Source organism: Uranotaenia lowii, chromosome 3, assembly GCF_029784155.1.
Source record: "Uranotaenia lowii strain MFRU-FL chromosome 3, ASM2978415v1, whole genome shotgun sequence".
Lineage (NCBI taxonomy): Eukaryota > Metazoa > Arthropoda > Insecta > Diptera > Culicidae > Uranotaenia > Uranotaenia lowii.
In genome coordinates, this window is record NC_073693.1 from 3799990 (window position 1) to 3822682 (window position 22693).

Sequence of the window (22693 nt, forward strand, 5' to 3'; positions counted from 1 at the left end):
AAAAAATTTGTTTCAATTTTTTTTGTCATTTTTCTCTTTTTTGGTCATTTTTGTCATTTTTGTCTTTTTTGGTCATTTTTGTCATTTTTGTCATTATTGTCATTTTTGTCATTTTTGTCATTTTTGTCATTTTTGTCATTTTTGTCATTTTTGTCATTTTTGTCATTTTTGTCATTTTTGTCATTTTTGTCATTTTTGTCATTTTTGTCATTTTTGTCATTTTTGTCATTTTTGTCATTTTTGTCATTTTTGTCATTTTTGTCATTTTTGTCATATTTGTCATTTTTGTCATTTTTGTCATTTTTGTCATTTTTGTCATTTTTGTCATTTTTGTCATTTTTGTCATTTTTGTCATTTTTGTCATTTTTGTCATTTTTGTCATTTTTGTCATTTTTGTCATTTTTGTCATTTTTGTCATTTTTGTCATTTTTGTCATTTTTGTCATATTTGTCATTTTTGTCATTTTTTTCATTTTTGTCATTGTTGTCATTTTTGTCATTTTTGTCATTTTTGTCATTTTTGTCATTTTTGTCATTTTTGTCATTTTTGTCATTTTTGTCATTTTTGTCATTTTTGTCATTTTTGTCATTTTTGTCATTTTTGTCATTTTTGTCATTTTTGTCATTTTTGTCATTTTTGTCATTTTTGTCATTTTTGTCATTTTTGTCATTTTTGTCATTTTTGTCATTTTTGTCATTTTTGTCATTTTTGTCATTTTTGTCATTTTTGTCATTTTTGTCATTTTTGTCATTTTTGTCATTTTTGTCATTTTTGTCATTTTTGTCATTTTTGTCATTTTTGTCATTTTTGTCATTTTTGTCATTTTTGTCATTTTTGTCATTTTTGTCATTTTTGTCATTTTTGTCATTTTTGTCATTTTTGTCATTTTTGTCATTTTTGTCATTTTTGTCATTTTTGTCATTTTTGTCATTTTTGTCATTTTTGTCATTTTTGTCATTTTTGTCATTTTTGTCATTTATTTGTCATTTTTGTCATTTTTGTCATTTTTGTCATTTTTGTCATTTTTGTCATTTTTGTCATTTTTGTCATTTTTGTCATTTTTGTCATTTTTGTCATATTTGTCATTTTTGTCATTTTTTTCATTTTTGTCATTGTTGTCATTTTTGTCATTTTTTTCATTTTTGTCATTGTTGTCATTTTTGTCATTTTTGTCATTTTTGTCATTTTTGTCATTTTTGTCATTTTTGTCATTTTTGTCATTTTTGTCATTTTTGTCATTTTTGTCATTTTTGTCATTTTTGTCATTTTTGTCATTTTTGTCATTTTTGTCATTTTTGTCATTTTTGTCATTTTTGTCATTTTTGTCATTTTTGTCATTTTTGTCATTTTTGTCATTTTTGTCATTTTTGTCATTTTTGTCATTTTTGTCATTTTTGTCATTTTTGTCATTTTTGTCATTTTTGTCATTTTTGTCATTTTTGTCATTTTTGTCATTTTTGTCATTTTTGTCATTTTTGTCATTTTTGTCATTTTTGTCATTTTTGTCATTTTTGTCATTTTTGTCATTTTTGTCATTTTTGTCATTTTTGTCATTTTTGTCATTTTTGTCATTTTTGTCATTTTTGTCATTTTTGTCATTTTTGTCATTTTTGTCATTTTTGTCATTTTTGTCATTTTTGTCATTTTTGTCATTTTTGTCATTTTTGTCATTTTTGTCATTTTTGTCATTTTTGTCATTTTTGTCATTTTTGTCATTTTTGTCATTTTTGTCATTTTTGTCATTTTTGTCATTTTTGTCATTTTTGTCATTTTTGTCATTTTTGTCATTTTTGTCATTTTTGTCATTTTTGTCATTTTTGTCATTTTTGTCATTTTTGTCATTTTTGTCATTTTTGTCATTTTTGTCATTTTTGTCATTTTTGTCATTTTTGTCATTTTTGTCATTTTTGTCATTTTTGTCATTTTTGTCGTTTTTGTCATTTTTGTCATTTTTATCATTTTTGTCATTTTTGTCATTTTTGTCATTTTTGTCATTTTTGTCATTTTTGTCATTTTTGTCATTTTTGTCATGTTTGTCATTTTTGTCATTTTTGTCATTTTTGTCATTTTTGTCATTTTTGTCATTTTTGTCATTTTTGTCATTTTTGTCATTTTTGTCATTTTTGTCATTTTTGTCATTTTTGTCATTTTTGTCATTTTTGTCATTTTTGTCATTTTTGTCATTTTTGTCATTTTTGTCATTTTTGTCATTTTTGTCATTTTTGTCATTTTTGTCATTTTTGTCATTTTTGTCATTTTTGTCATTTTTGTCATTTTTGTCATTTTTGTCATTTTTGTCATTTTTGTCATTTTTGTCATTTTTGTCATTTTTGTCATTTTTGTCATTTTTGTCATTTTTGTCATTTTTGTCATTTTTGTCATTTTTGTCATTTTTGTCATTTTTGTCATTTTTGTCATTTTTGTCATTTTTGTCATTTTTGTCATTTTTGTCATTTTTGTCATTTTTGTCATTTTTGTCATTTTTGTCATTTTTGTCATTTTTGTCATTTTTGTCATTTTTGTCATTTTTGTCATTTTTGTCATTTTTGTCATTTTTGTGTTCTTTTTTTTCATGATTTTTTAAACTTGATAATCGATTTATGATTTTTCAATTTTTAAACGTTTTCTATTCAAAGCTTTATATCTTTCATGGAATTATTAGAATTTTTTCAGAATATGAACTGTGAGTGGGATCTTATAATTTTAGTGAATGGTTTTCACAAACAATTTTGCACTTTTGAAAGTTCATCTACGACATTTCTACTTGAAGAGCTAAGGTAGTTCTTTTATCAAAAACCCGTGGAATTTTCGATTGATCCTTTTCCACATTCAGAATAACAAAAAGCGAATGTCATAGGTAGATGAATGAACTAGAAATTGAATATGTATGGCTACCGCATCTTGGAAACATCAGAAAAAGTTCCAACTAGAGCACTGCTCAAAATTCGCGCACATCCAATCTCCCGTATCGCTCATAAAAAGCTCATCATCTCAGTTGGTTTTCTTCTGGGAAATTTTGGCCAGTAAAATATGATTGAAGGTAGGAAACTACCGGCCGATTTGCGTTTGATGTTGAGCTGATTCAATTTTTTTTCTTGGTGACAAGATAACAACTTCCACAAAATTTCTGAGTACTTTGAAAACCGTTTTAAAATCTTTTTAAAATTTGTATTTTTGAAAAGAATTTTCAAAATTATAACAAGAAAACAACTTTAAGCACACTCTAGCACAGGCCAAATAGACAAACATACATTTCCCACGTGAGAGAGAGGAAAATCACAAACATAAAGGTGTGTGCGTTTGATTGACAGATCAATTCACTTCTGGTTAGCTTTCCTTTTTTCCATATCAAAAGCACATCGAGAAACCAGAAGAATGTCAGCTTCTTTGAGTCCGATCAGCGTGTGTGGGTTGTGAGCATGATTTACTATTTATTTAGTTTGTTTTTTTTTGCCTTCTGCTGTTCATACATATCATCTCTTCTCCAAGGACCTCTCTTTTGCCATCTCAAACCGAACGGGCACAATTTCCAATGACAGGCGAAGCTTCCGGTGGGTTTGAACCCTTTTTTCATGCTTTTTCTTGCTACCTATTTGCTCGGTGGGATTTTCCGATGTCATTCTCAATCGATGCCTCTTTGTTGGGGTTCGGTCGTTGGATCGTTGGCCTTAAGGGTCCCATATTGGGAAACAAATTTTAACATTCAGATTCGTCAGCATCCGTGGACCCGGAATAGCTGCAAATCATAATCAACTGGAGTATGACACATGTAGCGAGTTGGGTCTTCGAATGGTCTTGTGGCTGGTCTTTTTCCAGGAAGAACCAGTTTGAGTAATAAAACATGCTCAAACGAGGAATTGCTATCAATCAAGAATATTATTGTCGATTTTTTTTAGATTTAGTGATCGAAAAAATATAATTTATTTGCAGCTTAACTTTAACCGTTTGAGCTTTTATTGAATCTTTTCAAAAATTGTTACTCTTAAAGGAAAAAAAAATGATTCCTCCACAGATTTTTCGTTTCTACTTCTTCGTATTAGTATGGTGAAAATGCTATCATTTTAAGACAGGTGACGATGGGAGCGCAAAATGCTCTACTTGCTTTCCAGAAGTTTTCCTCCAAAGACCTGAGGGTTGTTTCGTTTGCCGGTAAAGGTTGGTTGATAAATTTTTAAGTATCGTGGAATAGACAAAAATGGTGACACCCTTTCAGATTTCCACCCATGGTAGGTCGTCCCGTTTCCTTCTGTTTTACTTTTTTTTCCTCCTAACTTCACTCGCTCACGCTACTTTCGCCATTTCCCCGTGCCATTTATCATATAAATTAAACTTTTTCCATGAATCATTAAACTAATTTCTCATTTCCTGTCTCGATAATGCAAATTTGCTTCCTGCTCTCCACGGCAGAGTGCTGATATGGACGAAGAGCCAAGCGCCATAAAAATGATGCTGTTGGAGGATCTTGTTTTTGCGAACCATCGTCCCCCATTCCTTCAACTTTCCTTCAATTTTCCGATGAAGGGATAGTGAGAAGGTCTAGAACATCAGAACGGACGTTGCACGAGCAGTATACTCTCGATTGCTTCTTGTGGTTGACTGTGAGGCGTGGATATTTTCATCGAACTGTTTTACGTTTTTTCGGTTCATTTTTGCATCTTCTCAAACCTTATTTGCTGCCAATGTTGCTGCATTCATCGAACAACGAATCGATATAGATGAATATATTAGTTGATGGCAGAGGGTCGAGAAAAAAAGATGCAATTTTTCGATCATATAAATATCTATGGCTTTCCGACGTGATGAAAGACACTTTATTACGACGACGATGGCAACGATGTTATGTCAGTGGGGCTTCGTCCTCCTGTTTTGAGGATTTTCAGAACCCTGAAGAGCCGAGGAGCGATTGAAATTATACATGATTCATAGCGTAGTAAAGCACGTTTTTTAACGAAGCTTTGGAAAAAAAACAACTTTTATTTACTAAATTAAACAAAAAGTTTTAGGAAACTCAACGATTCTAAATTCGTAGAATTTGTTACAGTGGTTTTGATGATATACATTAGATCGCTGAAAAAAAATTCTTTTAGCTCTGAGATATTATTTTGATGTCCTTTGGGTGCATCAGTGTAAAGTTTGAGATTTGGTTGATTCCTGAAATAGCACAACGCGTTTAAATTTTGTATGGAAAATGAGGTGAAAGAAGAAATTGTTGAGTTTAAATGATCCATAAAATTCGAATAAGCTCGAAATTAAATTTGTTTTATCTACACTAATTAAGAAAATCGAAAAAAAAATCATGAACTAAATTGATCGACCCAAATTAATAATGTGAAATCGGGCGCCGAATTCTAAAATGAAAATAAAAAAAATCAGTAGAACAGTTTTTGAGTTATGCTCCGAATTCAAAATTTTGTGAAATTCAAAAAAGTATTTGAGCATTGAGTTTAAGACGACAATTGGAGGCCAAAATTCAATCTTCAAACCGCAATAACTTTTTTGTTTTAAGTTCTATCGTATTGATATTTAAGGTCCATATTGAGTCACATTTTTATCAATGTTACCATCGAGTCTTAAACTGTCGATAAAACAAAATTTTCTCTCAAAAATCCTTTTTTTCATCATTTTTTCTATAATTTATTCACCAATATCAACACTACTGTTGATCATACACAGGAATGATGTTCAGTAGATCGATAGAAAATTTATTCAAATTGAATATGGAAAAAAGAAATATCAAATTTATGTTTTGCAGTCTGAGATATTTGAATCTAAGTACAAATATTTTATTTGAATTTTCCAAAACTTTATATTCGGTGACAAAAATGACAAAAATGACAAAAATGACAAAAATGACAAAAATGACAAAAATGACAAAAATGACAAAAATGACAAAAATGACAAAAATGACAAAAATGACAAAAATGACAAAAATGACAAAAATGACAAAAATGACAAAAATGACAAAAATGACAAAAATGACAAAAATGACAAAAATGACAAAAATGACAAAAATGACAAAAATGACAAAAATGACAAAAATGACAAAAATGACAAAAATGACAAAAATGACAAAAATGACAAAAATGACAAAAATGACAAAAATGACAAAAATGACAAAAATGACAAAAATGACAAAAATGACAAAAATGACAAAAATGACAAAAATGACAAAAATGACAAAAATGACAAAAATGACAAAAATGACAAAAATGACAAAAATGACAAAAATGACAAAAATGACAAAAATGGCAAAAATGACAAAAATGACAAAAATGACAAAAATGACAAAAATGACAAAAATGACAAAAATGACAAAAATGACAAAAATGACAAAAATGACAAAAATGACAAAAATGACAAAAATGACAAAAATGACAAAAATGACAAAAATGACAAAAATGACAAAAATGACAAAAATGACAAAAATGACAAAAATGACAAAAATGACAAAAATGACAAAAATGACAAAAATGACAAAAATGACAAAAATGACAAAAATGACAAAAATGACAAAAATGACAAAAATGACAAAAATGACAAAAATGACAAAAATGACAAAAATGACAAAAATGACAAAAATGACAAAAATGACAAAAATGACAAAAATGACAAAAATGACAAAAATGACAAAAATGACAAAAATGACAAAAATGACAAAAATGACAAAAATGACAAAAATGACAAAAATGACAAAAATGACAAAAATGACAAAAATGACAAAAATGACAAAAATGACAAAAATGACAAAAATGACAAAAATGACAAAAATGACAAAAATGACAAAAATGACAAAAATGACAAAAATGACAAAAATGACAAAAATGACAAAAATGACAAAAATGACAAAAATGACAAAAATGACAAAAATGACAAAAATGACAAAAATGACAAAAATGACAAAAATGACAAAAATGACAAAAATGACAAAAATGACAAAAATGACAAAAATGACAAAAATGACAAAAATGACAAAAATGACAAAAATGACAAAAATGACAAAAATGACAAAAATGACAAAAATGACAAAAATGACAAAAATGACAAAAATGACAAAAATGACAAAAATGACAAAAATGACAAAAATGACAAAAATGACAAAAATGACAAAAATGACAAAAATGACAAAAATGACAAAAATGACAAAAATGACAAAAATGACAAAAATGACAAAAATGACAAAAATGACAAAAATGACAAAAATGACAAAAATGACAAAAATGACAAAAATGACAAAAATAACAAAAAGTAAAAAAAATTCAGAAATTACAAAAATGACAAAAATTACTAAATAAAAAAAATTAAAAATATGACAAAAATATCAAAAATTAAAAAATCTTGAAAAATTAAAGAAAAAAGCAGTTCTGATTCGTGCTGATTTTTTGAATTTTGAATACTCGCTTGGTTTTTAAAAATATTCATATCATCAAGTGTCTCAACTAGTTTTGTCACCCCTTGTCACCCCTACTGAATAAAAACTTGTGATATTTATTTTTATAAACTTTTGTGTCTTTATTATTGTGCCATATTTTTTTACCGTTTGTTTCATTTTCAGAAGAGTTTCACAGCTTAATCGGATATGTCGTTTTTTCAATTAAAAGTCTTTTAAATTTCTCAATAACATAGATTTTATACTGTGAAATGATCCATCAGACAAAATAGATATGTTTTTTTTAAACATTAGCTTGAACTCAGAAGTTACATCCAATGCTTCTCGCGAACTTTGTTTAGAAAAACTAGTTTATCAATGTTTGCCTTTGAGTCATAAAATCAGCATATCAATTGAAAATTTGATTTTGTGATTGTTTAAAAAGTGAACGGCTTTTTAATGATTGTAGTCTGAATTAATCGCAGTCAAAAGCTAAATCGTGTGCAATTGAAAGAGATTGGTCATCAATTGTCTGATCATAAGCGATGAGCAATTGAAAAAAAAATCAATTCCACTAAAAACTTTCCATTCAAATGAGAAAACCAAAAAAAAAAAGAAGTCAAATAATCATCCTCCATATACAAAAGCAAATACGAACGCGTGTTTCAATGTGATTACCATTCCCGGGGCCGGCCACACTCGATATTCCCGGAAAAGTTTCAACCGACAGCAAGGTACCGCACCAACTGAACTAACCGACCGATATTGGGTGCGAAAATGGCTCAAGGGTGACGCGAATCGAACTAAAATGTTCGCGCCCCAATAACTTGGGCAACCGGGAACAAGCCGGGAAAAAGGCAAAACTTTAACCATAAATAAAAGCCTGTATAGGTGATTGTATGGGAGTTGTTTTCTTTTTTTGTGATCAACCTTTTCCTCTTATACCTTTGCTGGAAAAAAAGGGAAAAATTAAGCGAAAATACTCGAAACAAAACTTACATTTGAGGGTGTCCGTCGTTATAGGTGGCGCTGCTGTTGCAAAAGAGACACAAAAACCGAACCCGGTATCCAGGTGAATAATAGTGCTCAGAGCAGGAGTTTTATGGATGCAGCCCATGTGGCTGTGTGCGATTTTTTTCCTTCCAAAGTTCCACTCTGGTTAGTGAAAAATATATATTCTACACTTTATTGGTGGCTCCAGAGAGTGCAAGGCCAAATGAAATGGAAAACAATAAAAAAATAGAAACAAATACACCGGGAAAAACCTCATAAAAGCTCAGCCCTTTTTCGGCAATGGCAATGATGATGATGTTGGTTTTTTTCTGAAAGGGATTCCAGAGCAAAACTGAACGCAACCTAGCAGCGCCATATTTCCGGCTGCGGATGAACTTTGCAAAAGTGTAAAGTTTGTCCATATATTTCAAAGAATTTCAGGCTGTAATTTTTTTTCCGCAACTTCTGTTTCATCTTGGGTTGGTTTTTTTGTGTGTGGACTTTTCACAGGTTTATTTGGCCTGTAGGCATAATTCTAACATTCTCGGTAATGCATTTGGAGCATGAGTTATGGGAGTTTTTTCGTGGATCGCCACATATTGGTTCCGGGCAGGGATTTGTGGAGCTGCCAGCTGCCGGTGAAATGTTGGACAGCATTGATGTAATTTGTTCCGATACAGCTATTGGGAATATTGCCAAACTTTCGACACTGTATTAGTGATTTGTTAGCGAAAATTAAAGTTGAATGGTGCTGAACTTTATGTTCATCGAAAAGCTAATATCATAAGGGTTCCAATAATTTTCAATGGAATAGTTCCCAATAGGTAGCAATTTTCAAAAATTATGCATTGATTAAACAGGAAATATCGTCAAATCAATTTTTGGAATAAGTAAATATTTATTTTATCATGACAATGAGAACTTATCCAGAGAAATAACTATTCTTGCAGTAAACCACTGAGGATTTTGAACGTGTTGAAATTCGTTCTATTAACATTGAATGACATCAGGAAAAGACGATTCATCAGTGATTTTTTTTGTTGATTTTCAAATTACTAAATGTAAAGCATTACTTTTAAATAATGCATTGATAGGATGTCATCTATTCCGTACGTTAAATCTTAGAAGAACTAAACGTTAATGCTTTGATTTTATTGACATCGAATGACATCCGGAATCCGACCAATTTACCCCATTCCTGAAAATCACTGTGTATTTTCTGCTGATTGAATGATGCATATTTGATTTAGTCACATTGATTTATTTGCAATTTGCAATGCTCTCGTCGTCACAAAGAACGGCGGTGGTTATAAAATTATATTGCTTGCCTTTCGGCTCTTTCGGAACAAATTCATGTATGTAAGCAGCCGGATCGGCCCGACGATTTTTGTTTGTCTTCAATCGAATAGGCGGTTGGGTTTTGAGAAGGGGGAAGAGGAAAGCTTGGAATATTCGTTCCTAAAAGTGGCGTGGCATCGCAAGTTTCGGAATTTTCGTGACGAGTGTGTGTATGTGTGCAGTGCATGTGTAGGCCATTAAATATCAAATGCAGAACATACATACATAAAAGCCAAATAAACGCGCGCGGTTCGATTGAAAACTTTTGCGAGTGAATCGAAATTTTCGCTACTGGGAGGGAAAAAAAGTTGCTGCAGTTTGCAGTTTTTTTCTCCCTTCCCATCAGGGAAGCAATCTTTTTCCGTGCTCCTCTGCGCCATCTTCTGCCGACTTTAATTTAACACAATTCGATGAAACAGTTCGTCAAGTAGGACAAATCGATCACGAAAAAGTGCATGATTTGCTAGTTTCCTCGAAAAAAAGGGGGCTGTCTTCGGCTCGTTCGTTGACTTTTGCGTGACTACATTTGATTTTGTTGACGTTTATAAACATAAGTGGTTATTGAATGATTTATGAGTTTAATGCTGTTAATGTCATGCCCAGGTTAGTACCTTTACCGGAAAGACATTGAGAAATATCACCCTACTAAGAAAAAGGGGAAAGTTGGGACTAACTTAGTTTTTAATGAAAAATCAAATGAAAAAATATGAAAATTTATAGTTTTTGATAAATTTGTAATATCATTACGCATACAGCATAAATTTCAGTAATATTTGGTTTTGCTCGAACGGAATTTAATTTTATTTTGTTCTGTCAAAAATGTTTTTAAAGCAAAAGCATAAAGGAGCTGCATACATTTAGGGGTAAAAAATAATATAAAAAATCCTACTAGAAGAAATTATTAAAAATGATTGTTTTGATGGGTGAAATTTTGAAATTAATAAACGTGTGAGTCAAAACTATCATTTTCCAGAATAAGGAATCGAGATTTGATAGGTGAATATGTGATTTGCATTTTAAGGCATTTTAGACCCTACTGGTAACTGAATTATAAAAAAAGATACTTTAAAGAATTTAGTGATTGTCCGAAAAATATTTTTACACCATCAGTGTTGATATACGATACAAAATCAACATAAAGTTTGTATGTGATATCACTACGCCAACCCGTTATACTGGGTAAAGTTTTCACGGCATCGAAAAATTTAAAAAATATGTACATCTTTTGCTCGATTTTTTAAATTTTACATACGCCAAAACCTGAAAACCCTATTCCAAGTTCAGAATCCTACTACAGTTTGTAAACTCTTTCACACTTGTTTATAGAAATTCTGTTTTAGAATATTAAATTTTTAATTGTTTTTTTTTTTCATGTTCCCATACCCAAAATTGTATTTTTATTATCATATTTCGGAATCTGTATTCAGTTTTGGATTCTTGACTCAAAAAAGCTGGTTTGAAATCCAGGTTTTAATTTGTTTTTATTTTCTGTTTGATTCATGATATACGAAAGTCGTATGCACTCTCAATATTTTGACTATAATTTTCTTTAAGATGGTTGATTTTCAGCATTCAGTCTCAAGTTTATAAATTCTTATGTAAACTTCTAGTACAACAAAGCTTAAAAACGGCAATGCATAATTGAAAACTCTGAATAGGATTGATTACTCGTTGATTCGTATTTCACTTCAGATTAACAATTCAGGTTAAACTACAGAGTTTTAATTATAGTTTTAAGAATGAGGGCTTTGAAACACGACTTTTAAAATTCTGATCTAAAATTAATATTAGGAACTGCAGAATTCAGATTACTACTTACTTACTTAATGATCCCGCGCCGATCCTCCGGTGCATAGGGCCGTGGTAAAAGACCTCCACTGTTGACGATCCGGAGCCAGCGTCTTCACCTGGTCCCAGTCAAGGTTCTCGTCGACAGTTCGGATTTCAGCGGCTAGGCTTCGCCGCCACGAGTTTCTGGGCCTGCCTCTTCTTCGATGACCTTCTGGATTCCAATCTAGCGCCTCTCTGCAAATCTCGTTTTCATCTCTTCGCAGCGTGTGCCCAATCCATCTCCACTTACGTTCCCGAATCTCGATTTCTAGCAGCCTTTGATGACACCGGCGATGTAGTTCCTCATTCGAGATCCAGTTGCCAGGCCACCAAGCGCGGATGATGTTCCGCAGGCAGCGATTTACAAATACTTGCAGTTTTCGCGTCGTTACCGCATATGTGCACCAAGTTTCGCACCCGTACAGCAATACGGATTTGACGTTTGAGTTGAAGATTCGGATTTTTGTTCGTAGAGAGATCTGGCGTGACCGCCAGATGTTTCGGAGACTCGCAAACGCAAATCGGGCCTTTCTGATCCGTGTTTCGATGTCTTTTCTGGTACCACCATCAGGCGTAATCTGGCTACCAAGATACTGGAAGCACTCCACTTTCTCAACTTGTTGCCCAGCTACCATGAAACTGGAGGGATTTCCTGTGTTGATCTCCATCGACTTGGTCTTTCCGACATTGACTTTGAGACCTGCTGCCTTGGAACTTTCGGTGAGATCGTCGAGTTTGCTCTGCATATCTGGTTGTTTTTGGGCGAGCAAAACAATATCGTCAGCCAGGTCAAGGTCGTTTAGTTGCTCCATTGTTGAAGGATTCCACGGCAATCCTCGGTTCGGTGCACAGTCGATCGATCCAATCAGAATCTCATCCATTACGATTAGAAAAAGTAGCGGTGATAGAATACATCCTTGTCTCACTCCAGCAGTTACCGGGATTGGTTCGGACAAGACACCGTCGTGCAAGACCTTGCACGAAAATGCCTCATACTGTGCTTCGATGAGATGGACTAGTTTCTCTGGGACCCCTCGTCGCCTTAGAGCCGCCCAGATGTTTTCATGGTTAAGTCGGTCGAATGCTTTTTCGAAATCAACGAACACCAGCAGAAGAGAGTCCTGGAATTCGTTGATTTGTTCCAGTATGATTCGTAGCGTTGTGATGTGGTCCACACATGATCGTCGAGATCGGAATCCAGCTTGTTGCCGTCGGAGTGTAGCGTCGATTCTCTCCTGGATCCTGTTCAGAATCACTTTGCAGAGTACTTTGAGGGTTGTAGAATTCAGATTAAAGGTTCAAAATTCTTAAAACGATTGAGTTCGTAATTGAATTTTAAAATCAAAATAAAAATATAAAATTGACTGTTTCTAATAACCATTGAGTTCGTAATTGAATTTTAAAATCAAAATAAAAATATAAAATTGACTTTTTCGTTGAGAAATTCATGAATCCGTTTTTGAATTGAGTTTCACAATTTCAAATTTTTAGTCCAAGTTAGTTTGTACACACAATTTTGCTGAAAATCATAAATATAAAGTAAAAAACGAGTTTATTTTAAACTAAGGCGTTTTTTCGGGATTCACAACTTTAAAACACGCTTTCTGGACTTTAAAAGCGTTTTTTTTTCGGAATTCTGAACTTAATTTGGGTTCACTACTTCGAAAGGCGCTTCTTAGGCTTAAGCAGCATTTTTACGGTATTCTGAGCTTAATTTGGGATCACTACCTTAAAATGCGTTTTCTTGGCTTAAGAAAGTTTTGTTTTAGGTAAAAATCTAATTTTTATTTGAAAAAAAAAATGACTTGCGTAGTATTATCATTATGGAATTGATTTGAAGTGAAAAATATTTACCGATAAAGAAGCTATTACACAAAATTTTTTTTTATATTTGTTGAAGTTTTTTGAAAAGCCAATCATAAATTTGGTTCAAGTTGGTAAGAAGTAGATTTGAACAAAATAAATTAATCTCTTACTTTGATTTTTGCAAATTTATTTAGTTTTAATCCATATGATTAAAATATTTGAGTTTGCTCAAGAGTTTGGATGATTGAGTTTATTTTATTTGAGCAAAAATGAAACTTTTTTTTTAAAGAATTTGAAAGCTTTCCAAAAAAACTTTGTTTACTCAAATCAAATAAGCGAAACTTTACCGAATCTTGAACAAATTAAAAGATTTTGACCATCTTTGAAAACGGATTCCATATTTTGTTACTTAAGGTTTCGTACGAAAAATTTAGCTCAACATTTTTAAGATTCAAGGACGTATTTCTAAAGTTACGATTTTTAATATATAAAAGTAATAGAGAAGTACTCAAAATATATAATTAAACCATTAGTTATAAATAAAATAAATGTTAATGTTTGTTTTTGGTGATATATTGTATGAGCAAATCAAATTAGTTTTTTCGCTTAACTTAAAATTTTATATTCTCAACCAATTTTGGTGATATATTGTATGAGCAAATCAAATTAGTTTTTCGCTTAACTTAAAATTTTATATTCTCAATCAAATTTTGATGAACAACCACAATTAGCCAAGAGTAGCAACCTCGATTCAGAACTTAGTCCAAGGCTTCGAAATCTCATCCCAGGTTCAAAATTTATTAACAGTTTATCAACTAATTTCTCACTTGTTTTTAGTAATTTAGTCCAGAATATTGAATTCCAAAAGATAGACTACAAAAAGTCTAATATACTCCAAAAGTTAGACTAAGCTTGCCAGATTGGGTATATTTTTTCACAAAACTAAACAAAAATTGAAATTGAGCCCTTAGAATTATGTATTGCACCCAAAACTTGTTTGAATAAATTTTGTCAAAATCATTTGAATTTTTTTTTTATGTTTTTAAAAGCGTTTAAAATTATCCCTATTTGAACCGTAAACTTTATTTGTTACTCTTATTTCCGAAAATTTTATGCATTTTCACTAATGTTTTAAACGGTTATGCTAAGCTTGCTAATTTAAGTAGATACAAAAAGTTTTTTTTTTCAAATGAACCGTCTAAAATCCCTTATCTATTTTTTTAAATTTTTGTTACGATTAAAGTCGTTCTAACATCTTTGTGTCTTTCGCCAGTTTTATCTACGATGCATTTGACAGGCAGTTATAAAAAAAACTTATCCGGTAAAACTGTGTTCGATGTTTACTCCAGAACTCGAACTCATGGACATCGGCTCAGGAGGCAACTGACAACCCAACTGAGCTATACCATAAGTGCCCATATCAATTTACGCTTCATGAAAAAAAAGTTCATCTGCTATGACTGTTTTTAACAAAAGTTATGATTTGAAGTAAATAACTTTTAATGTAAAATAACTTTAAAATTAATAATTTGATAGTACCTACATATCTTTTCACTTTTCTTTATGTTCGCATTGTTCAAGCAAAAATTTTAAAGAAAAAAAACTAAACCCCTCTCCCATGAGCCGGTTCATTCCCGGTTGAAGAATTCTTTCATCATGACTTTGGCAAAAAAAGATAAACAATGAATTCAAATTGCTTCGAATGGTTTCACAGTTAAATAAAACATTATTTGGCACACTAATCTTGATGACTCGCGGCATGTACATAAAACTATTTGAGCCCCCCAATCCTCAATAGAATAAAGGCATTCGGCTTTCGTTTTAAATCTAGAAATTCAATTTAAAATTGATTTGATATTTTTGCCCCTGGAGTTCCGCCCAAACAGTGAGTTTTTTTTCGGTTATAAGTGTGAGTGATGAAAGTGAGTGATTACTGAGGATATGGAAAATGAAAAAAAAAACTGCAATGTGCACCAATTTGCGTGTAAAATGATGGAAGCTAAAACGAACACAGTTTCAATGTTGTAAATAACCAGCTGTCCCCATTGTCCCAAATGGAGTGGTGTAAACAAATTATAGTAAAAAAAAATGTAGGTATATTTAAAAACGCTTACTACTTTTTCCATTGATTAAGCTTGGTTCAGGTCTACGAAATACACCATTAAAACCGAATTGGTAGCTAAAAGAGTTGTATTTGACAGATATATTTCGGAAATGCTAAAAAAATAACCCCATTTTACGGTAAAGCTATTTTATTAAAAAAAAACAATTCAAATATCATTTGATTGCTGCTGATATGAAAAATGCTCGAATGCATTTTATATTTATTTGGATACTGTCCCGTATTTTTTATGAGAAAATATTCCATTTTTTTTCCTGGACCTTTCTGGCAACCTTAATGTATGCCATGACAGAGATTCGATTTCATGACCTCTGACTTAGAAAACATACGCTCAAACCTCTAAGCTAGTGTTACTAAACTTTACAGATTTGAATCGCTTATAAACTATCAACAATTTTGTTAAAGAAAATGCGAGTAAATAAAATTTTTCCGTTTCTATTTCATTCAACAGAACTCAGCTTTATTCCAACGAAAATCTTTAATAAAACTGTTTTGCATTCGCAATTGAACACATAAAAATCAATCTTTTCACACGATATTTCATTAATCCGTTCTTTAGAGAAAAATTTCATAGTTGGAACTAGTTACTTGAAGAAAATTTAAGTCAATTGTTCAAGTCTTCCCCAAGTAACAATTAAAGTTTTTGCGCTTGCGCCTTAAAGTATGCAATGACTTTTGGGTAGTAGACAAATTTTTACAATTCTCTTTGTCTGATACTTACAAACTGTGAAATTAGAACTTATCTATATGGCAAAAATAGTCAACGAACCTTTTATCTTCGGATTTCACTAGATTTTTGCCTAGGATCAGGGCACTCTTAATTAAGGATCATTAAGTGAAGGATCAAGTATCCTGTAACATAAAAAATATCAAAACTTTTATAGTCTTACAAAAATGCTTCTATTTTATCTACGAGTTCATGTATCGTTCTAATTTTTGGAGCATATAAACTCGAAATACACGCTTTCAGAAAATGGAAAGTTGCTAAATTTTCCCAAAAAGATCTGATGATATAAGAAAAGGTTATCAAGTATCCCCTTTCTCCCCTATACAGCAGGCATGTCAAACTCACCTTCAATGTAGCCATCTCAGAAATTATTTAAAAATTATAATAACTTCATATGTTACGTGTTTAGGCTGATTCTGGCTGCAGCCCGTCAGGCCACAGTAAATTTAGTTTGACATGCATGGTATGCAATGATAGAAATTCCTATAATCATACACAAACATTGTTGAACATTATTTTCATTTGGAGACGTGGAAAGGATAGTCTTTAAAATTTAAATAGGGTGCAGATTTGGACTACGACCTAGCCACTCCAGTTACTTAATGATTTTTTTCTTTCAGAAAACTCTTTAAAAGTCTTCACCATCATGACCTTATTAAGCTAAAAGATAATGTTAACATTCATTATACATATCCACCATAAACGAAATCTGTAGAAGAAAGTGAGGATACTTGATCCCTGGGGATACCTGATTCCATCGCTTTATCTTGAAACTGGAATGTCTAACAAAGATCAAATATTCTAGAGAAATTCATTGAAATGTGTTGAACGAAATAAAAAAACAATGTTGTTCATTCAACAAATTTAAAAGGGTAACTTTTCGAATTATTGAATTTTGTTCGAAAAATTCAACAGAATGTTACTGGAAAATCTATTTCTAACTTTTAAAATCTTTCTTAAATGATAAAACTATTATAAAAATATAGATTCCAATATGTTAATCGTTAAAGTATAATATGAACTTCATTTAATCATACTTTCGATGCAATAGTCGACTATCAATGTGTATTAAGAAAAGTTTTCCAGAAAGTATATATGGGTATTGATCTCCAGAGTCCAAAAATATAGATGTTTATTTATTTATTTTCAATCTTTGCAGATGCTCTAAAAACTAAGTACAATGAAAAATATCTAAACTATCTTATTCTAGATTTAAAAACAGTTTTGGAAACATTGAAATCAAAATCACTAGATATTTCATTGAAGCGCGCGCAGCATACATCCAATGGGTTGTTTTGACCGTATTGGGTTCGTCGCAGGGCAAGTCTAAGAAAATCGCGCGTCCGGGTTGTTCTGATGGGAGCATTTAACGGCAGTAGTGATAGCAGTTCTGAGCAATCCACGTTGTTCTACAGGAGGTCGAAGATGAAAAGCCGTTGTAGGTAAACGCGCCTTGATTCCAGTGTCGGCAAATTCAATAACAAACAGCGTTGTTAAGGCGGGAGGTTATGAGCGTCGATCCATGGTAGTTGACGCAGAGCATATCTGATGAAGCATCGTTGTACTCTCTCGACCCTGTTTACATGCACAGTCTGATATGGTGCCCAAATTTGCACCCCGTACTCCATAATACTGCGCACAAGAGCGCAGTACAAAGATTTCAAACTGTAGAAGTCATTAAAAAATGATGTGTTTCGTCGAATAAATCCAAGAACTGCAAAGCCTTTCGCTACTGTTGCGGAGATATGCTCGGAAAAGTTTAGCTTACTGTCCAAAAAAATTCCAAGGTCCTTGACAGTAGATGTGCGGTTCAAAACGGTAGTTAGTACTTTATATTCGAAATTCAGTGGACGACGTAGACGAGAGAATGAGATGACACTGCACTTAGTAACATTGGGTGCCATACCATTTTGGTAGCACCAACTTGAAAGTGTGTCTATGTCCTTTTGAAGAGCACAACAATCAACCAGAGAGGAAATCGTTCGGAAAATCTTGAGATCATCGGCGTACAGTAATTTTTCTGATTCGATCGTGGAGCCTAGGTCGTTTATGAAGAGAAGAAAGATCAAAGGTCCTAAATGACTTCCCTGAGGAACTCCAGAAGTGATTTCGAAAGGTGTCGAGTTAATGTTTTTCAGTCGTACAAAAGCAGTTCGGCCTACAAGGTATGAGTTGAGCCACCTACAAAGCCAATCTGGGAGTCCAGTACGACGCATTTTTTCAATAGCCAGCTCGTGTGGTACCTTATCGGAAGCCTTGCTCAAGTCTACATACACAGCATCGACTTGTTGACGTTTGTCTAGTCTAGGAACCAACTTCGAAACGTAAGTCATAAGGTTAGTGGTCGTGGATCTACCTTTCATAAACCCATGTTGATCTTCCGAAATAGTATGACGCACCGATTGGTAAAGCACGTCAAATACTAGACTCTCAAACACCTTCGGAAAACAGCTCAGAATCGATATTCCGCGATAGTTTTCAGCTTGGTGTATGTTTCCGGATTTGTGAATCGGCGTAATCGATGCATTTTTCCAGGCATTGGGAAAAATACCCTCCATCAATGACTGGTTGAAAATAATCGACATAGGAACGGACAATGAGTTAGCGCATTTTTTTATCAGAGCTGGTGGAATTCCATCCGGACCAGGACCTTTCGATTCATCCAACGCGGCCATCTTGCGGAACACATCATTCGGTGATAAAATCAGCATATCCAGGTTGAAGTCTCGGCTCTGCAAACTATTCAGGTACGATTCCGACAAAGGTGGTGAGTTATTACTTAGCACGCTCTGAAAGAATGACGAGAATAGATCTGCAGCAGCACGCGGCGTCGCAGCGGTTGTGTCGTTGTATTTAATGGTATGAGGTACACCTTGAGTACCTTTTCGTTGTCTAACATATGACCAGAAGGATGCGGGATCAGCTCGAGCGTTGTCCTGAATGCGATTCATGTAATCACAAAAACTAGTCACATGCAAAGAGTTGTAGGCGCTCTCTAAGTCACGTAACTCGTTAAAGTGATCCATGCCATCGTCGTTGTGAAACCTTTTCCTTGCCTTCCGGAGGCGGTTGCGCAGGTTGCGGAGTTCGGGGTTCGACCAAGGTTGACGGGTTCCAGAATGTGCCCTCCGTTTTTTAACAGGAACATCGTTTCGGAATATTTCATTCAAGGCATCATAAAAAGTTTTCACCACGTGATCTATTGAGCCATGCAAAATATTTCTCCAATCGGTGGAAGCCAAAGATTCATTCAGTGATTCAAAATTGCATCTTTTAAAATCAAATTCTATTTCTTCAGGCAATTGTGTTTTCGAATTCTCCTCACACAGCAGAAGCATCACAAAAGGAGGATGATGCAAATCTACATCAAGCAAAGTTATCGGCGGTTCAAAAATAGTTACGTTGAAAACGTCATTCATAAACGCTAAGTCGAGAGTTTTCATGTTTCTATTCGCAATGTGATTCATTTGTTGAAGCCCTACAGATAGCACAGACTCAACAAGAATAAGTTCTTGCTCACTAGAAGCGTTCACAGGTAGATAAGCGCTCAAATCCTCATCAAATTGCCATCTCAAGTTGGGTAGGTTATAATCCCCGGCAACAATCAGTTTATCGTGCTCGTTGGCTAGCGAGCAAATTTCTTGCAGGCAAGCAGCGTGACGTTCGTATGCCCATTGCGCAGAATTTGGTGGCAAATAAATCGCACACACAAAGATTGATGCGTTATTATTTAAGACTATTCGCACAACGATTTGCTCAATATGATTCGACTAGTGTATATCAACTAATGTGCTATTTAACTGAGGCTTAACGGCAATTAAAACACCCCCTCCGCGCTCACATTGGCTGGTTTCAGAATTACGATCGCAACGATAGAAAGTGAAGCTGTCCGACAGCTCAGAGTTTAATATTGTTTCATTCAGCCAGGTTTCGGTTAAGATAATGATATCATACTCACATGCGGCGAGGGAAAGAAACAATCGGTTGGTTTTTGTTCTCAATCCTCGAACGTTCTGATAGTAGATGCTGACGAGACGTTTTGAATCAAGCTGGACGGGTGGGGTGGTGAGCGAGGTGTGATGATCGACTGGGCTAGTTGTTTGGATATGTGCAAAATTAGTTGTCAACAAATCGTCACTTAGGCTGAAACTCGAACGAAAAAGGAGCTTGCCTTTTTCGATCAAAATCAAATTCACGGAATGAAATACCCTTTTGCCACGATGAGCTCACAAGTGCGGCGTTCCTAAACTGCATGTCAAGACCAACCTTGAACGAGACGAAAGAAAGTTCGACAAGATTTTTACCTTTAGGAACTAATTTCGTTACGTCTGCGGTTTCTGCTTGAAGGTTCCTTTTTACCAACTCGGCAACTTGCTCCTGGGTAGAGTTGGGATCGAATCCAGAAAGGTATAGCCAGAATTTGTTTTCGGTCGTTGAGTTTCGAGTTTGAGCTGCAATAGTCACTGGTAAATCAGGATCCACAGTTTTACTGCCGATCAATTGTAACCTTGGCAATTTAGCAAATCGATTTTCGGTCGGAGGTACTTTCCTCTTTTTCGACAAAGGCGTCATCGATCTGTGTGGAGTGATGCTGTGAGGAGTGTTTTCATATTTGCCAGCCGGCTTAGTTGTGTGGCGAGTCAGAATTTCGTTGATCCTCGCAGTGTTTATATCAACCGCCTTCTGCAAGCCGAGTAGATTTTTATTTTGTTCTTCACACATAGTTTGTATAGCTGCATTAGTGGATGCGATTGCTTGCCGGAAAGTGGCGTTGTCCATCATTTGGGTGCAGGAAGGACACATCCAAAACAGCTGATGGCTCTGTGCAATTAGATCACGGGTAGCTGAATTTAGATTGACACACTTGAGATGGAACGACGAGCGGCAAAATCCTTTGCACACTATTTCATCTTCTTTCACCAGGCTAAGATTGCATGCACAACAAATACCTGCGGCAGCCATTCCGAATGCGACAATTTTAGCGGTGCGAAGAAATTTTTATTTGTGAATTGTAAGCTGGTATGTTATTTTTCCTGCTTCACTCCAGTTAATTCACGAAGTATACGTCCAGGTGAGTCAGTTGTGTAGATATCTCGGTGAAATGTCACATAAAACACAATGAAAATCACGAATTAGTACGGCAAGAATAATCTATACAACAACAAATTTTACCTTGACACCTTGAAAAAATGTTTCTTCTGAGTGGATCGTAATCATTACTTTGGACAAAATAACTAACATTTGGTTCAAAATAAAGCAATTTTTGTGAAAAAGCTAGAAAATTGCGCCTTTAAGTTTGCCAAGAATAAAGGATTGAAGAAAATTTTTTGGAGTTCTTTCATTTAAAAATTGACAATTTTATGACAATAAACCAACTAGTCACACTGGAATGTGTCAAAGATGATTTTTGTGGTTGAAAGATAAATCCCTGAACTTTTTGAGCCATCCCTCAATCAATTCAAAAATTTGACGCGGTCAATTTTTAAGGCAAATATAAAAAATTTGTATGCTCTGTTTTCGAAAAATAATCAAAAAAAATTTTCCGATACACCCTCGTAAACATTTTATGAATTGGCCTCCGTTTTCATGTGTATTGCTTACTGCATTTTTCTTTTAGACAATCGTTGCTTAAATAACAAGTGTTAATTACATGTTGTGCATTACTTATTGTCAAATAGTGTAATGATTTCATCAAACTGAAGATTTTATATAATCAAAATCACATGTTATTTAACATTAGCTCGAAAAGATATACCGTAAAGCGGGGTAACATTGATCACAGGGGTACCTTTGATCAATATGAAATTTTGCCACATGATCATCAATAACTGAGTCTAAAGTAAAAATATCTTAAAATGTTTTTTACTTTTAAAAACCTACATGTTTAGTTTCAAACTAGGTAAAATTTGGTTTGTTTTTGATAATTTCAAATATAAGTAAAAATGTTATTTCAAAATCTTGAAATATTTATTATTCCGAAGGCTCGCAAACAAACACCCTTCCTGATGAAATCGAAGCGCTTAGAAGCAGACAGTTCCTTAGTAAATTCCTCAGTAAATTCAAAGTTTTGTGTGTATTTTGAGGAAAATTTTTGATATTTCAAAAATAGGGACGTTTTTCAAGAGTTAGTCAGTTTAGGACAAAAGTCTAGAAACCCTATCAAATGGTAAAGTTGGAAGAAATACTGAAAAAAGTTATCAATCTTAACCCGTTTTACAGTATCTACTTGTGTTGGTAAATTACCAATGGTAATTTCTGTTTTCTTCTTCGGTACAATTCAAAACATTTGATGCATTGTAATTAAGAAAAATAAAAACGATAAAAGGCAAATAAAAATATGCAGATTACAATCTTCAACGAAGTCGTTCAAACTATAAAAAAAAATCTGTACTGAATTTTCAAAAGTGGCCGACAGTGAGTCTAGAAAAAGAATTTCATGGAAACAGTTTCAAAAAACATCAATCGATGTTACACTTTTTGGTGTTTCAGATAAAACATGACATGAAAAAGA